Raw genomic sequence first — 17618 nt, forward strand, 5'->3', positions numbered from 1 at the left:
AAATACCAGAATCATCCCCAGCCTGCTAAAAAGACCCCATTATGAGAGCCCCCACCCCCACCCCCGGGGAATAGCAGGTTTTTGGCTCCCAGGTCAAATGCAAAATGGTGAAATGTCATGCCAGATGCATACTCTATGCATTGTTATTTCTGTATTTCTCCCACTACCTCTCCCCAATACTATGCATTTATATTGACATTAGCTAAATGTGTGTATGAACTTTTGGCACTCTAGGGCTTTCATTGCATCGGTTATACTCTAATCTCTTTTCCTGATGCTACACTCCAGTTAGATTAAGAGAATTGACTCTGGAGACCCATTGATATTTTGGTCAATGAAATTTTTATTTTTATTTTTTTAAGATTTTGTTTATGAGAGAGAGAAAACACAAACAGGGAGGGGAAGAAGAAGCAGGCTCCCCATAAGCAGGGAGCCTGATGCAGGGCTCCATCCCAGGACCCTGGGATCATTACCTGAGCAGAAAGTAGATACTTAACCAACTGAGTCACCCAGGCACCCCTGGTCAAAGAAATTTTTAACAGAGACTTAGGATATTGGCAAATATTTTATTCAGCACTTAACTAATATTGTTTTTTTTTTTATCTACTGTGTGTTAGGCACTGTGCCAGGTGCTAAACATAAACCAGAGAAAAAATTCCTATCCACAAAGAAATTACAGTCTAAGAGTGATAGTAAAGAGGCAAATGAGTAAATAAGCAATGAAATACCCAGTGATGAACAGATAGGTTCTTTATGAACACAAAGTAGAAATACTTAACTGAATCCCACAGACTCAAATAGCCTTTGCAGAGGAAATGGCTTTACCTGAGACTTGAAAGTTAAACAGGTATGAACCAAATGAAGTGATGAGGGGGTAGATATGGAGTGGTAAATCATGCCAGAGGGAACAACTTGCAAGAAAGCACTCAATACATTTAAGGTATATGAAGCACTCAATAGAATGTATCAAGCAGTCAATCAGATTCTCTTTCCTGGAAAGTTTGAATGCAATCTGCACAGAAAAAAAAAAAGAAAGGTTTAGGTAGTAGTGTAAGGAGAGAAGCAGAAAAAAAAGTATCTAGAAGATTGTTCAGAAAAGAAGCAACAGCAGATGGCTGCTTCTAAAGGAACAGTGTGACCAAGTCACCAGAGAATTTCTCACTGGACCATAAGTATCACAGTCCATCATGGGTCTGCTACTGTATCCTGAGAAATACATTAAGTTTTTCCATGCAGCTATTATAAGAGCCTATAAGAACTCTTCAGTTGTGGGAGACAAATACAATTTGAAAATGATTAACCAGTGTAAAATTCAGTGGCAGACCATAAATTCAAGGATGACTGAATGTAATGGTTTAAAATCATATCACCAGAAAAAGAACTGTTTCACTTTCACTCCATCTCCCAGCCCTGCTTTTCTTGCCTTCGTCTTCCTGTTTCCTTTACACAGCCTGTCTGCAAATGGTCCCTATTAGCAGCTCCAGTTTTCCACTTTACTAGCCAGGGGACCCCATCTTTCCCAAAAGTTCCAGCCATGGTTTGGGTCTTGCACCCATCCATGAACCAATCACTGTGGCCAGGGACAGGTGGTTCTCCTCTTGCTCTATCCTACATTATATTTTTCCCCCTGGGTCAGGGTCAGCTCCACCTAATCACATGGACTGAGGTATGTGGCTCTTCAATGGAAAACTGAGATGCAGTGGTTGGCAAGGGGAGAATGGAAGCTGAGAGGATGGAAGCAGCAGGTGTCTTCCCTAGACAGGACACCCTTATTTCCCTTTAAACAAGTGTTCAGCAGCTGAGGGGAACTGAGCATGATTTCTGCTCCTTGTAGCCTAAAAGTACCTAGCAAAAATCATCATTTGAAAAATGGTCCTGTATGAAATATAGGTTCACATGTATGACATGCAGTTTTTAAGTAGAAAGTGATGGTTATCTGCAAGTAAAAATGGCTAAAATGCCCAAAGGTAAAAACCAAATGCTTCCACATTGCATACTCATGACAACAGTGTAGACACAACCCCGGTTTTCAGAACCTAAAGCCATGTAGGACTCCTTTGTCTTAGAGTTTAGCTAGAAACCTTTTGTTATGAAATGATTACTGTCTTCTCTCACTGTAATTAGAGTAATTGATTTAAAAATGCCTAGCACAACAGCTGGAGCAGAATCAGTTCTTTAAAAAATTGTTTGCCTGGGATGCCTGGGTGGCTCACCGGTTGAGTACCCACCTTCGGCCCAGGGGTCGCAGGATCGGCTCCTGCATCCGGCTCCCTGAATGGAAACTGCTTCTCCCTCTGCCGGTGTGTGTCTCTGCCTCTCTCTCTCTCTCTCTCTCTCTCTCTCTCTCTTTCTCATGAGTAAATAAATAGTCTTTAAAAACATAAAAATAAAAAATGGTTTGCCTTAAATTCCACAAATGTGAACAACCAATAGGCTAAGTTTGATAACAGAAAATGGCATAACGCAGGGGTGCCTGGCTGGCTCAGTCGGAGGAAAGTGCAATACTACCTCGATCTCAGGGTAGTGAGTTTGAGCTCCACATTGAGGGTAGAGATTGCTAAAAATAAATAAATAAACAAACATTAAAAAAAAGAAAATAGTTAATTCAAGGGCTTGGTCCTCATGGAACACTGAGTTCATTAAGGAGACAGACAAAAATACAAATTAGAGTACAGTATTTTATTAACTACAACAAAGATTGATACTTGATTCAGGCATATCCCAGAGGAGGAAGTAATTAAATATGAGAATGGGTGGTTTTGGCAAGTGTTCCTGGAGGAGGTGAAAGCTAAATCGAATTTTGAAAGGCAACTAGGAATTTGGTAAGTGGCTATGAAGAAAGGGCATTTCTGGGGGAGGGGAGGGGGGGAACAAATAAAAGCAAAGTCCTCATGTTGTAGAACAATATACTAACATGTTCTAAAAACTATCACAGGAATAGAAAATGTGAGTTAGGGAGCAGCAAGAGATGATGCCTGTGATTTGAGTTTCTCTTATCTGATCAATTGAATAAGACTAGTTTAAGAATATTCCAGATAGAGATAATCTAAACATTAAATAGGAAATTGATTATACAATGGAAAAGTAAGTATACAAAAAATGACGCTGCAGAAGGCTATTTTGTATCAGAAGAGAAGGGAGGAAGAGGTGGTTGGGCAGGAAGGGAGGGAGGGATGGAGGAAGAAAGGAAAGAGGAAGGGGAGGAGGAAAATAAGTAGGAACTTGACCTATATGGCTTGCTATGGTCTTCCAGAAAACCAAATGCACTCAGGTAACATCAAAACGGGCCTGAATGTGAATCTTCGGTGTTTCTATACTGATTCTCTGTGAAAGATGCAGCTAAGATCCCAGAAGAAGCTGACCTTCCTTCTCCCTTACTGACAGAACCTCAGTTTTGATTGGGGCACCAGGATGTCTAGCCTAAAAAAAAAAAAAAAAAAAAAAAAAAAAAAAATCTAGGCAAGCCCATTCCTCCTTGCTAGGTGCTCATTTTCAGAGCCTCCCTGGGTGATGTGGTGGTGACTGAACTCTGACCAAATACTTGGGACTAGGAGAGTGGGTTCTGGAAAATAATTTTTCTTGCATGAAAAAAAAAATTAGAGGTTTCTTTTTCCACAGGAATTCTTTTCTTCCTGTTGGAGAGGAGCACAGAAATCTTTTCTCTCTATCCTCCTAGCTTCTCCAGCTGAGGCCCTACAAATTAGACAGACAAAGACAAATTAAGGAGGGAAAAGGAAACAGAGTTGATTTACACATGCACCCTGCCTAGATGCAGTGGAAACTCAGTGGTGCATAACTCAAACCAGCGGGCTGATCTTAACAAAGAATGTTTGTAGAAAGGTGACAAGACAAAGGAAAAAGGGGTACAGGCTTTTAGGGACAGCAAACTGTGGGAAGGTAAATATATGAGGGGAACCTAATGAATGAAGGACAAGGGCTATTTTAGTAAGATCTGTTTGGAGACCGATCTTGGGATGGGCTCTGTCTTCTTCATGGCCATAAAACTTCCCCAGGAAAGGGGGTTTATGGCCATCCTCATTTCTCAAAAGTTTGTTTTTTTTTTGTCAGATAAGGAAAGCTCCAAGAAGGCTTTGTTCTGCATCTGTTGGTTCCCATTTGCCTGAGCTCAAAATAATGCTTATTGCCAAAGCGGCATATTTTGCGGTGGCACATTCGGATCCCCTACATTGTTTTGAATGTAGTTTGTAATGATAGAATTTTTGTAGTGATGGCAGCCTTCTTGTAGCCACGCAGAGATAAGTCTGTTTAGAGGCCAGTACTGGGCTGAATGTGGGGATATAAAGGACATAGTAGTTATGGTCCCTGAGACCAAAAAGCCTATAACCCCGAGGGTCAAGACATGCCCACGTGCATTACCAGGGAACAATTACAAAGCAACTTACAGTATTCCTCAGTGCCAACTAACGTAGGAGTGATGGCAGCCCTCCAGGATCTACTGTTGGTAACGCCTCCTGCCAATGCTTCTTGCCAATCCAGCTAAGCTGAAGAAGTTTTTAGGAAAGATGTGACATTTAGAGAAGATTCCAGTCTCAAATTCTTATCTTTTTCAAATACATTGCGGCCCCTGGTTAAGCACTACTAACAGCTTTCACTCAGATAGAAAATATACTATCAGATAAGCAGGGGCTAGACATCGGGACTCCGTCTTGGGAAAGGTACTTTTAGCTGTCAGACATCATGAAGGTGAGTTCACGATGATTTGGATTCCTGGTTTGTAAACTGGAGATGATGATCCATCCATTCAACAGATATTTCCTGAGCACTTACTAAGTGTTGGAAACTATTTTAGGTGGTAAGGATATAGAAACAAACTAGAGACACAGTCCCTGCCCTCATAGGTAATAGGTATCAATAAACTCTATCAAGATGCAGTAGTAAGCCCCGTGGAAAAACATAAAGCTGGCAGGGTGAGAAGGAAAAAAGAAAGGCAGATAAGAGGGGTGGGAGCTGAATTTTTACATAGAACGGTCTAGAACACCTCTTTGATAAGAGGCTTTCATTTCCTTCTCTGTGTGTGTTTGCACGCGTGCGTCTGTGTAGGGGGAGGGAGGCACATGCATGCTCAGGCCTGCTTTTCTGGGGACTTAGGGGTGGAAGTCAAATGACTGAAAATATGTAAGAAGTGCTTGGTAAATAATCGGGCGATATAAAGCATAAGATGTTATTATCGTTGTTCTTATTGCAGGGAAGTCCGAACTCCTTAGTTTGACATTTAAGATCGTGAGCAACGTAACCTTCCAACCTACCTTTCCAGTTTTATATCCACTCTCCTGTATAAACCTAACTTCCCAATTTATCTAATTCACTTGGTGATGAATCCCGTACCATCTCCTGTTGCTTCTCCAATCATTTCTTCTGTTGAAATCCTTTATTATTCCATTTTTCATAAATTCTGTGTGCCAATGAAATGATAAACTTCTCTATAGCAGAATGTTTCTATTAATGCCTTGAGCATAAAATGTGTTCAATAATTTTTATTGATTTTGTTTGACATGCTGGTTTAATGTTTCTCATCACTTTGAAAACCATCACTCGGTTTGGAATTTGATGTTATATTCTCTTTGCATGAGTTTTGACTTGCATTATTTATCCTGGAACAGTGTACTCTTTGAGAAGCAGGATTTTGAAACATTCTGATAGCTAAAGGCGGCCTTTAGTGGTGGTTAGGACTTCCCCTAAGGTTTATCTTAGTGTCATTCAGACCAATAGGCAGCCTCTAATCCCTTATGTCCTTTTCACGACCATATTCTTACAGATCTTCATGGCCTTTTGATGTTCTTGGGGTGTTTCTTGCCACTGCACATTTGTTATAGTCTCTTGCATGACTTTCAAGTGAATTTTTCCATTGAAAGAACGTCCCAGCAGTCAGAAATCAAGCAGAAGAGAGGGATGAGTAAGGTATAGTATAAGTACTATAGGATAAGTACTAAATGAGGTTTAGGGAGGCATAATAATGATCCTCCAAAAATATCTCTACATCCTAATCCCTGGGACCTATGAATATGTTACCAGACATGACAAAAGGGTCTTTGTAGATGTGTAAATTAAGGATCTTGAGATGGGAGAGATTAGTCTGAATTATCTGAGTTGACCCAAAGTAATCACAATGATGTTTATTAAAGGGCTGCAGGAGGGACGCCTGGGTGGCTCGGTGGTTGAGCGTCTGCCTTGGGCTCAGGGTGTAACCGGGGTCCCTGGACCAATTCCCCCATCGGGCTCCCCACAGGGAGCCTGCTTCTCTATCTACCTATGTCTCTGCCTCTCTTTCTGCTTCTCTCATGAATAAATAAGTAAAATCTTTAAAGGGGTGCAGGAATATCAGAATAAAAGGAGATAAGACAATAGAAATCTGATCTGAGTGATGTAGTCACAAGCCAAGGAATGTAGCCTGTCACTAGAAGCTAGGTAGGAACAATAAGGAAGGAAAAGATTATCCCCTCAGAGCCTCCAAAAGGAATGCATAGCCCTGCTGATCCTTTGATTTTAGCCCTGTAAGACCTATTTTCAGGCTTTAGACCTCCAGAACTGTAAGATAATACATTTGTGTTGTATTAAGCCACTACATTTGTAGTAATTTGTTACAGTGGCAGCAGGAACTAATACAGTAGTTTAGTAAAAACAACCCCTGAAATAGAAACCTGTCACAGTCTAGCCCCTACTGCCTGCGTATTGTTAGTCTCAAGAAAAATCACTCCACCTCAGTTCTTCTTTCCTGTAACATGAAATTATTGCTGCCTTACAGTGTTGTTATGAAGACAGAGAAAATCATTTATGTGAGCACTTTGTAAAGTGTTTCATTCCACACAAACTTTAGGTGTAAAACTTTGCCCGAGCTTTTCTTAATGAAGGTGAGAACTAGAAGAAAGACATCTGACGTTGGTGCATCAATGCCTTAAATGAAGAAAAAAACAAAACAAAAAAAAAACAAAAAACAAAAAAACCATAACCACCGTAAAAACGTAACTGCCCTTGTTGTTTTGAAAGGGGCTGACCACAGGGAGGGCCACCCAGCACATGTGTGATAACCTTCTCTCCATCAGCCAAACTGAACATGATGAATTGATTACTGCATTGTTTGACCCAGAGCTAAGACACAGCCTTAGGGTCCTTCTTAACCCAACTTGAGAAAGTTGCCTCAATCAACTGGAGCTGGCATGAAATAATTTACTTCAAAACCCTGGCCTACTAGTTTAGAAAGTTTGGTCCTTTGGCCAGCAGCATGGACAAAACCATGAGCCCTTTAGGAATGCAGATCCCCAGGCCCACACCAGACCTACTGAATCAGAACCAATCGTTTCAACAAGATCCTTGGGTGAGTCCTTGTGCACTGGTTGAGAGGACATATTCTGGAGCGGTTTGCATCCCACTGGTGCAGGTTACTCCGGTGTGACCTCAGGCAACGTGTCTAAATCATGGAAACCTGTTTTCTTGCCAGTACAGTGGAGAACAATACCCACCTCACCGAGCTGTGGGAATTCGAGAAGGCACACATAAAGCATCTTTTTTTTTTTTGCACAGCGCCTGCCAACAATACTCAATAATGGTTCTTTGCGTTTGCACCAGCCGCAGCCGCTGACCGTACTACATACCCACTTAGCATCACTGAAGCCACTCAGCAGGGACGCTTTTCAAAGCCATCCACGCCCACGGATGGGGGCGGGGGAGTGGGGAAAGACAAGAACACGGTCCGCAAGGCCAGTTCCAAATACGCAGGATACTGTACGTTTTGCAACACACACTAAACGTCGGCGGTGGTGCTGGTGCTGGTGGTGGCGGCGGCGGGGGGGGGGGGGTCCTTGCTTTCAGATCTTCACCGCGCGTGGCTTCATCAGAACCGCCTGCTGGAGTCTAGACACAGACATGGAGGCCGGTGACCTGCGGGCAGGAGCAAGGGCCAGAATTCCTGCTGAGCCGCCCTCGGCCCCAGTCCTCCACCTCCGGCTCCTTCCTAACTTTCCGGTCGCCTTGCAGAGGAGCCCTAGCCCTCCTGCGCCCACCCCGCTGCCACCGGCCCGGGCCCCGGGGGCGCAGCCAGCCCCGCGGCCAACCCTTCCCGGGGGACCTGGCAGGCTGGGCCGGGGCGCGGCGGGGGCGGAGCTCGGCGTCCCGCCGCCGCCTTCGCCTTCTTCGCCTTCGCCGCCGCCGCCGCCGCCGCCGTGGGCCACGGCCGCCCGCGAAGCCGCAGCCCCCTCCGCCGCCCGGCCGGGTGGGCGCCCCGGGCCTGACGGAGGCGCGGTCGGGCGCGTGCACTCGCGCCTCCCGCTGGCTCGGCGCCCGGCGGCGGCTGCGGCCCCGCGGAGGGGGCGGCCCCGCGGTCCCCGCCCGCTCCTGCGCGCCGCCTCCGCTCTTTGCATAGTAATTCCAGCTCCTGCGAGCGCCCGGCTCGCTCCCGGAACGGGTCTAAACGGGACCGCCGCCCCGGAGCCCGCCGGGGCCACCCGCGAGCCGTGCTTGGGATATGCGACGGGGAAACCCCGCCGCAGCGCAGGCAGCGGCCCCGCGGCGCCGGGCAGAGCCGGGGAGAGCCGGGCAGAGCCGGGAGAGCAGGGAGAGCAGGTAGGCGAGCGGCGGCCGGGGGGGGGGGGGGACCGCCCCCCGCGCCCCTGCCCCGCGTCCCGCCCGCGCCGCCGCAGCTCTGCGGGGTGCCCGGTACTGCCGCCGATGGATTGGGCCCCACCTCGTGCCCGGTGACCCCTTGCCTGTTGCTCTTGTCCCCTTCGCATCCTGCGCCCCAGGAGGGGCCAGTCTTTCTCGCAGGTGATGAATTTCTCTGCAAGGTCATTGCTCCCTTAGACTCTGGCTTCGAAGGTAAAGGGAAGAAGACGCCCGCTGTTCTCGTTCTCGGGTGGGGGGTAAAATCATCGGGTCTGCACACTGTGCAATCCAAATAGGTGTGTGTGTGTGTGTGTGTGCGTGTGTGTGTGCGTGTGTGCGCGCGCGCGGTAATACTATACTTGCATTTTTCTCGTTTTCCCATGCTTATTCTCTTTAGAGTCGAAACACTATAGCTGTGTGTGTACTGCTATATGCATTAGTACACGCACACATGTACGTATATATATATATATTTTTTTTTTTTTCTTGAAATAGGTGGAGAGAGTAGGAGGGCCGGCAGAGGTTGATAAAGGGAAAGCATTGTAGAGACCCGTTCAGTATCTAGAGGTGAACTTTGGAACCACATTAAATCAAGGTAGAGACTAAGGGCTATAAATGGTTCTTGGGAGATGGATTTTAGAAAACATCTGAAGAACAGTGCCGGCCAGTACACACAACAGATTTTCATCCTATCCAGGCAGATCTAAAGGGTATACGCAAAATTTCAGACGCAACAATGGACAATGAAAGGGGGCGTGCAGGGGAAGGGAGGTACTTGGACACTGGGAAGTGAATTTTGGGTGGTGGGAAGGCGGCAAACCACTGTGGGATTTAAAGGGCCTCCAGAAAAAGCACTGGGAGAGATCTCTGCTTGGGGTGTAGGCAGTTCAAGGTTAAGATGATGTGAATGCCCAGAAAGCAGCAGAGGCTGTGGGGGGAAAGGCAAGGGAGGAGGAAGGGAGAAAGAAGCTCAGAGTCACCAAGGAGCAACTGCCTTTCATTAAGGCATCTCCTTCCTGTTAAAGCAATACCTGGGTATGACCCACCTGAATATTTTTCACGACACGTTTGTTAAAGAACCATGTTTTCATTTTATTTTTGCGAGGAATTTGGGTCATGATGGGACTGAAAGAAACTGAAGTGTTTACAACACCAGCAAGATTTGGAGAGAGAGTTGATTAAGGCTTAGCTTCATGAAATATTTACACATCTCTTGCGTGGGCTTTTGTTTGCTCTTGTTGGCACTGCTGCATATTTTACTTCGATAATGCTTTGAGTGTACTTCTCTCGAATGTGCTTATTTTCTAGTTATAAACTATTCTTTCTTTTCCATTGTGTTCACCATTGGCCTGCCCTAAGTCTGGGTATAAAGGCACATGAGTCACAGCATAAAGAAGAAAATCTGCTCTGTCTCACTATCTGTGAACGACAGAAGTTTTATTAGAGAATGTTTTTTAAATAGAATCACAAAGGGCACTTTCCAAGTTTTTATGTGTTGGTGAGGGGCAGGGGAGGAAATCGGTTGTTGATTCATAAACAGAAAAAAAAGTATAGCCCCTGTGAGTCTAGATGTTATATCACTGGGATTTATTTTGGAAACAGAGCAGAGGAACTCATGGAGATCCGTGCAGAGTATGTTGTGTGATGCTTCACCTCGTCACTAACTGGACTTTTATGGAAATGATGAGGACAAAATCAAAAGCGCTGAGCTTGGTATGGGAGGTCGAGTCCTGAAGCATAACCTGAACCAGATCAGTCTCAGTTGGAGGTCGGGGTGGGGTCCAACAAGGTGTTTTGAAATTTGAGTGTTTTTTTAATTGCCTCAGTACACTTGCCTTAATTATCTGACCCTGCGAAATTTTCTTGATTGTGCCTCAAATATATGTAAAGGAATATATTAGATACAGCTCTCCTTCACTAGAAGAATTTCCAGTCAGAAACTCTACAGCTTATGGGGAAGCATTAAGGTAACAGTCACGGAATCCAAAATCCTAAAAGACTGGCCTCAGAGATTCAAGACACACAATTCCAGTCCTAGCTCACACCTGAGTTTCTTCAGTGGTAACAGTTTCTGCCCTCGATGTACTCATTCATTGATTCATTCATGCATTCAACATTTGTCTACCCAGAACTCACCATGGCCCTAGACTGTGGAATAGAAGAGTGAGTGAGACACAGCCTCTGCCGGCCAAACTTGGGAGGCAGGAAGTACCAGCTGGTTAAGTGCTCTGACAGGGCCTGCACAGGGAGCTGGGAATCCAGGTTGTGGAGGTAGAGAGGACAAGGAGGTGCCCAGAGACCTGGAGGACCAGAGGAACTGGTCTGGTAAAGAGAAGAGAGAGGAGCCATCCTGGTACAAGGACAAAAGAATGAAGAGGCCCAGGAATAACAAGTAGCTCTAGGTGGGTGAAACACTGTGAGTAGACAAAGATGGAAAGAGGAGGTTGAAAGGAAGCGAATCGAGCCTCAAACTGAAATCCCATAGAGCCGCTAACTCCTCTGGTCTGGAAACTAGTTCCCTGGGTAAATTAGGGACGTCATTTATATGGAGGCACTATGTTGTTCGTGTCACCCAACTTTATAATCTTCAAATGTCTAGAAACTCTATTTATGAACCTGTAATAACCTAATTAAAAGGGAGACATGCCCTTGAGAAAGTCATAATTCTCTGTGCCTCAATTTCTTCATCCACAAAATGTCTACTACCTACTTTGCGTATGGCGAAAATAAAAGGGAATGAGAAAATGGAGTTTTATAGAAATGCAGAGAATCTTATTTGTGTGATAACAGTGCTCAGGGCAAAAAGACAGAAAAGACTGTCTATGCAAGGATTTAACTGTCCCAGATGACTCCAAGAGGCGCAGGTATGATGGTCTGAAAAACAGAATGAAAAAAAAAAAAGTAACTCAGAAACACGTGCTAAAGAGAACCAAAAGGTCTCATACAATTTTTACATTATGTTTTAAGTGAGGAAAATATATACAGTAGTCCCATAGTAATCAGTAAATGCCCCTCTAGAATGGTCACAACCCATTGTGAAGTCAGTTTACTGGGTCCGATGGCATTTTTATTTTTATTTTTTTTTAAATAAAATAGAGTAAAACAGAATAAAAGGATAAGTAAGTATAGTTCATGGAACTTTTTAATCAAATATATATTCGTAGGTATATATACACATAGGACTATGATGTAGAATGTATATCTTACTATGCATCATGTTCCAAAAAGTCCAGAAGCTACTGTTTTAAGTGACAAAGAAGAGATGCTTCCAGTTTGCAAGATCCCAAGAGGCAGTTGGGGAGATCTGATACATAAGCATTTACACAGTATTCTGAATAGCCAAGCTGCCCTGAGAACGGCAAGACATCATGACTTGCCATTGATTCACAGCAGTATAGTCATGTGAGGAGACCTTGCAGACTGCATTAATCTGGAAAGGCTTCAAGGAGGAGGTGGAAGGTGAGCTAGTCTATGAAAGATGAATGGATCTGGATGGGCAGTGAGGAAGGGACAATGTTATAGAGGGAGGAAGCAAAGAATGAGGTGGGTAATGTGAGATTTTTTTAAGAATCATTTAGGAAAGAAAAAAATGAACATTGAGTTGGGGGAGAGAATTGTAGCAGAATTTCTGTTTAGACTAAAATCCCACTCGCAAGTTGCTATTTATTTTATACCTAAGATTTCTTTTCCTAATACTACTGGTTTCTTAAACTCTAGACAAAATGGCCATAACATCATAAATCTGTCATTTCCTGCCTTTACAAAAGTCTCTTTTGCAACAATTTACTGGCTAGGCCTTGGTTCGATCGAATTTAATAAACAATTGAAATCACATGATACACCACACTGTAGTATGAGCATTTGATTTCTCAGAACACAAGGACAATCACTGGCACAGAGGGACAGGGGTGATCAAGTGACTGTCACAAGTCCAGCAAACCTTTCTCTTCTCTAAGTCTCCTTTCCTATGTGCCTCATGGGTAGAAAGCCCCATGCTTTCTGGAAACCCGCAGCTTCATGAAGATGAAACAGACCACTTGGTGCTCACAACCCCAAAAGGAAGGCCAGAACCTGCCAGATTTTATTCTTCAGTTGCTCTATGACTTGTTCATCATTTTGGTTAAATATTTAAATAGGTTTGTATTCATTTTGAGACATTAACCTCTGTGTGTTTTGCTGCATCCTGATGGCTATCTTGAGGAGATAAAATCCGAAGAGAAAGTCTTCACTCGTATTTTTTAAAATGTTTGGTGAGCTTCTTTCAGCTCTTGCTCTTTCCCACGGAATGAAACAGTGATCTGTTCTGTTTTATTTGAATAAAATTGTACCTTTAACCAGAAGAACAGCATCAGTTGAAATACTCAGGTGCCTTGAGATGATTTGGAGTTCGGTCAAATATGAAGATCCACTTTTTTAGAAAGATGTCTTGGATTCTTTTCATTTCCTTCTTGCCACATCAGAATGTTCAGATTAGTGATCACCTCGGTACCTGTGTTTTTGTTTTTTTTTTTTTTTTTTTTTTTTTTTTTTTGCCTGAGACTCAAGTCTGGAATAGTAAAAACATTTAGAGGCTGCATTTGAATTGAAAAGACATTATTGAATTTCATGGGGGGGGGGTGGATGTAAATGCACTTACAATTTAGATTACTTACTGTCTTGAATGCCAGTAAGAAAAATGTTCACAGCTTTTTATCTGGGCTTATTGGAGTTGGCAACACAATAACAGATTTCTAATTTTTCATGTCTGTAATTAGCTTGTCGGTTTTATTTTAAAGCTAGCAGCATAATTGGGGGGCTGAATTATTATTACTAGGCAGTAATAACTTACCCTTAACTGGAAGGTTAAATATGACCCATTGAATCTGAATCTGAATCTGGAGGCAGGGCTTAGAAACCTATTATTTTGTGATGGTCCTAAAGTGATTTCAGTAGTCAGGTTTGAACACCACTGCTTGGTCCTGCATTTAATACATACCGGGAAATAAAAAGATTCCAGGTGAGTCCCAAACGAGTGGGTAGCTTGTCCTAATCATTGTTGGAGCTGGGGCTAAAATCTAGATCTCTGCTTTCTAATTCTTTACTGATTCTCTGCTAGGGGGAGAAGGAATAGGGTCTGAAGAGAGGATTTGAATGGCTCCAGAGTGGTGGGGGGAAGGGAATTTAATTATTCCTGCAGCCCTTCCTCCCAAATTGAGTGTCAGTGCAGTGAGCCTTTCTAAGTGACAGTGCAGTGATCTCTGTCCCAGGGGACTGATGTGGCAGAAAAATTGTGGGCACCAGCTGTGTGATCTAAGGCACGGCGCTTTCTTGGCCTTACACACCAGATTCAGTTTAAAAATGTTAATTCTTGTGTCTTAAAGCCAATGGATACCCAAGCCAGCCCTGGGAAGATTGCTTTAGTCAATAGTCACAGCTTGTGATACTTGCCTAAGAACCAAGCAAACCCTGAAAAAACTCAAGGCTAGAGAGCAAAAAGTCTCAAAGTCACAGGCATCTCCAGGGACCTTGGAGCTCTGGCTAATTCAGTAACAGCTGGACAGAGAGCTCCAGAGCTCCTTAAAAAAATCACATTTGCATCTACTAATTTTCTGGAGAAAAGGAGTTGCAGAGGATCCTTTTTTAAGCCTGAATTGCAAATGGTCCAGCAAAGTGGGAGATCTGGTTTAGGGGGGATAATCAAGATGTTTTATGGGAATAGACTCTTGGTGGTTTTTTTAGGATCTTGATTCCTAAATAACCTAAAATTAAAACAACCATATTATGTCTATGGGAGACTCTTCTCTTTCTTTATAATGTACAACTTTGGGTAAATTAAACGCTTGAGGGAGTTAAGCATTTGTGTTCCCTATATTCTCAGTCATCAGAGCATCTTTTTTGCTTCAATTCCTGTTGACAGTTTATCTAAAATGTGATAGTCTGTGCCTATGCATCTGCCTTAATAAGTACAATATGGCAGATATCATCAGGATTCAGAATTTTGCATCAGCTCCAGATTTTTATTCTGAATTATGGCTGTGTAGGACAGGGCTGCTGAATACAAGCTAGAAATTTTTAATTGTTTTTCTTCTTTTTTACTCTGATATGAATTTGCTTTCTCCTGATACACTTTTTAAAATCTGTTGTTCAAAAATGCAAAAGATATTTGATTCATCGTGGATTCCACTTCAATGGACTTTGGCATTGCCTTTGCCATTACATCATTTTGGAAGGCTCCGTCATTCCTCCTAAATTAGCTTCTCAAGCCCCTCAAAATAATGATTTAAAGATCGGTTATTTCAGAAAACCCTCCATGATTCTTATGCCCTGTCCCTAACTATTTTCTTCTACATAGCATGAATTTTTAATTTATACTTAGTTACTTTGTTTCCTAAGCATGGCTTTCTTTGAATCCTACAAATTATTTCTCCTTAAAAAATTCAGGTAAAAATGAAGCAACTAGAATTTTAATGCTAGTAAGAATTTTAATCAGCTCGAAGGTTAATAAATGGATGGATTTCCCCTTGCATCCTTGAATGAGTAAAAATTGCTTATGACAAATGGGTGTGGAGATTTGGTCTTGTTTTCATGTTGAACATGTTCTGAAAGCTGTCAGAGAACAGAAATCTGTCTATGTCAGGGTCAGGGGCTGAGCTCTCATTAAGTGAATGGAAATGCCTATGCAATCTCCTTTCATGTGGGGATGATTTCATGTCTATACATAGAGATTCTCAGAGCAGAAGAATCCTTGGCGGCAAGCATCTGAGAGACCTGGTGCACTTCACTTGACCTGCCCCGACCTCAGGTTCGAAGATGTATGCACCAGATTAAAAATTAAAAACTGGCAGTTTCTGGGTCCAGCAGGAAGATCATGTTTTATTTGGCTTGCAGGTATTTCTTTTTTAAGTAAGCCAATATTTAAAAATCAAGAGATCTATTATACAAAATGAAACACTGATGGTTATTCTCTGGGTGGGAGCTAAGTAACAGTATGTGCTATCTCTTTATTTCACGCTAGCCCCCGCTACTCCCTACTGTCTCTCTGACACTGAGGCTTCATATACGTCGCTTGTACTCAACAACTGTATTTAATAGGAATCGAGTCTGGGAAGTTTGGCCTAGGTGTTTTCTTTTTTTTTTTATTTTTTATTTTTATTTTTTAGTTTATTTATGATAGTCACAGAGAGAGAGAGAGAGAGAGAGAGGCAGAGACACAGGCAGAGGGAGAAGCAGGCTCCATGCACCGGGAGCCCGACGTGGGATTCGATCCCGGGTCTCCAGGATCGCGCCCTGGGCCAAAGGCAGGCGCTAAACCGCTGCGCCACCCAGGGATCTCTAGGTGTTTTCTGAGTATCATCGAGTCCTCATGAAATTGACATGACTCTACAAAGTAGAGAGATCATCGTGTGAAGGTAGCGAACTCCCAGTAAACCCTAATGAGAGTCTAAAAAGCTTCCATCATGAAAATACATAGATTCTGTGAAAAGTTAATGAGTACAAACTGAGTTGACTTTGTCTCTTAGTAAGAGAATAGTGAATTGTTTGCTTGCTTGTTTGTTTTTCACTATTCCACATTTGGCAACAAGCAAACAAAATAAACCATCTAAACAGCAATGTATTTACTCTTTAACTTAACCAATAACTACAGTTTTACATCAGATGGCTTTAGGTATTTCCAAATGCCCCATATCTTTATGTTATGTACAAGTCTTTAGATATCTACCCAATTCACATAGCCTCCCGGAAGCCCAAAGCCTATCTCAGTCTTTCAAGTCGTGGTGCACTCTGTTGAGAACAAACTGTCAGAAGGAGTTTGTGGCTCTGCCTGTACAGCCGAGAAGTGCTCATCTGACCGTGGCAGTGGCCGTGCTGTCCACCCATCGCTCAGATCCCGGCCCAGTCTGGCCACTGGCTCCTGTGGGACAGGTCCGTTCCTATGGCCAGCAGTGAGCTGACGGGCGGACTTGATCTATTCATTTTGGAAATAAAGACAGACGCCCTTTGGAGATAATAAGAGGGAACACTCGGGCAGATCTCAAAAGGAGAGAAAGCTCTTCACTAAGAGCTCTCTGAAATCTCATTCTTCCTCAACTACTGCTGCTCCTTTCCTACCTCCGGCACACTTGGGTGCATACCACCCCCACATCGTGCCTCCTACCTCGCTTCTAAAAACATCCTCACTTCAAATTATTAATCCCAGAGCGCCGGCACTTTGGCAGCTTCGCTCCAAGGAGACAGTGCTGGGAATAGCAGCAGTAGAAGCCAACAGAGGACACAGTGCTACCTCGACTCAAAGCTTTCCTCGGGCAGAGTGCGTGTCCTTGTAGGCTGATGTCCAAGTCTGTAAGTATTAGGCCTCATATCACCTCAAATCTATTGATACTATATAAAATACCATAGGTGTTAACAATCCTTTAGGGTTAAAGATAATTTTTCTTAGCGATTTTTAAATAACGTAAATTTAGTCACACCGGAACGTCCATGCTCTTAGGAAGAACTCTCCTCCTGTTTCCCCTGGTGGTTATTTCAATGTTTAAAATTGTAATGATGAGTTTTTAAAGATCATCCCTCTGGGGTTTGTGGCTTTTGAGTAGTGAGTCTAACTCTCGGGGAGGGATGATAAAAGTTAATAATGTGAACTTGATGGATTGGGGATGTTTCAGTTACTTCTGCTTTGCAAATGAAATAAAAGCATTCCTCAAACTGGAAATAGGAATTTATTTAGGAGATGAAGTATAGGAGCACCTGGGTGGCTCAGTCAGTTAAGCAGCTGTCTTGGGCTCAGGTCATGATTCCAGGGTCTTGGGATGCAGCTCTGCATCAGGCTCCCTGCTCAGTGGGGAGTCTGCTTCTCCCTCTCCTTCTGCCCCTCTGGCCCCCCTCCCTGGCCCACCACTTGTGAGTGTGTGCTTTCTCTCTCTCTCAAATAAATAAGTAAAATCTTTTTTTTTTTTTTTTTTAAAGAAAGGAGATGAAGTATAGGGGCTGGCCGAAGCTCTGATTTAAGGAAGATGGTTGCTTGGATC

General features: G+C 43.4%; 1 protein-coding gene and 1 long non-coding RNA gene across 4 annotated transcripts in view; one reads left to right on the forward strand and one right to left on the reverse strand.

Moving 5' to 3' along the window:
* Positions 1-3485: 3485 nt before the first annotated feature.
* Positions 3486-7974, reverse strand: LOC129501884 (uncharacterized). The gene is made up of 3 exons (XR_008662838.1): positions 7611-7974; positions 4404-4502; positions 3486-3693 (listed from the first exon to the last, which is right to left on the reverse strand). It is a non-coding gene; the product is annotated as an uncharacterized LOC129501884 (long non-coding RNA).
* Positions 7975-8408: 434 nt separating this feature from the next.
* Positions 8409-17618, forward strand: part of GPRIN3 (GPRIN family member 3) — a 64092-nt gene continuing 54882 nt past the window's right edge. The window contains exon 1 of one of the 3 annotated variants that reach the window (XM_055313152.1): positions 8409-8577. The gene's annotated coding sequence lies outside the window, so the exon portion shown is untranslated. Of the gene's footprint in view, positions 8578-8741; positions 8779-16897; positions 16936-17618 lie in introns of those variants that run through there. The other 2 variants (XM_055313153.1, XM_055313154.1) reach the window with 2 other exon arrangements.

Source organism: Nyctereutes procyonoides, unplaced genomic scaffold (assembly GCF_905146905.1).
Source record: "Nyctereutes procyonoides isolate TBG_1078 unplaced genomic scaffold, NYPRO_anot_genome, whole genome shotgun sequence".
NCBI classification, from domain to species: domain Eukaryota; kingdom Metazoa; phylum Chordata; class Mammalia; order Carnivora; family Canidae; genus Nyctereutes; species Nyctereutes procyonoides.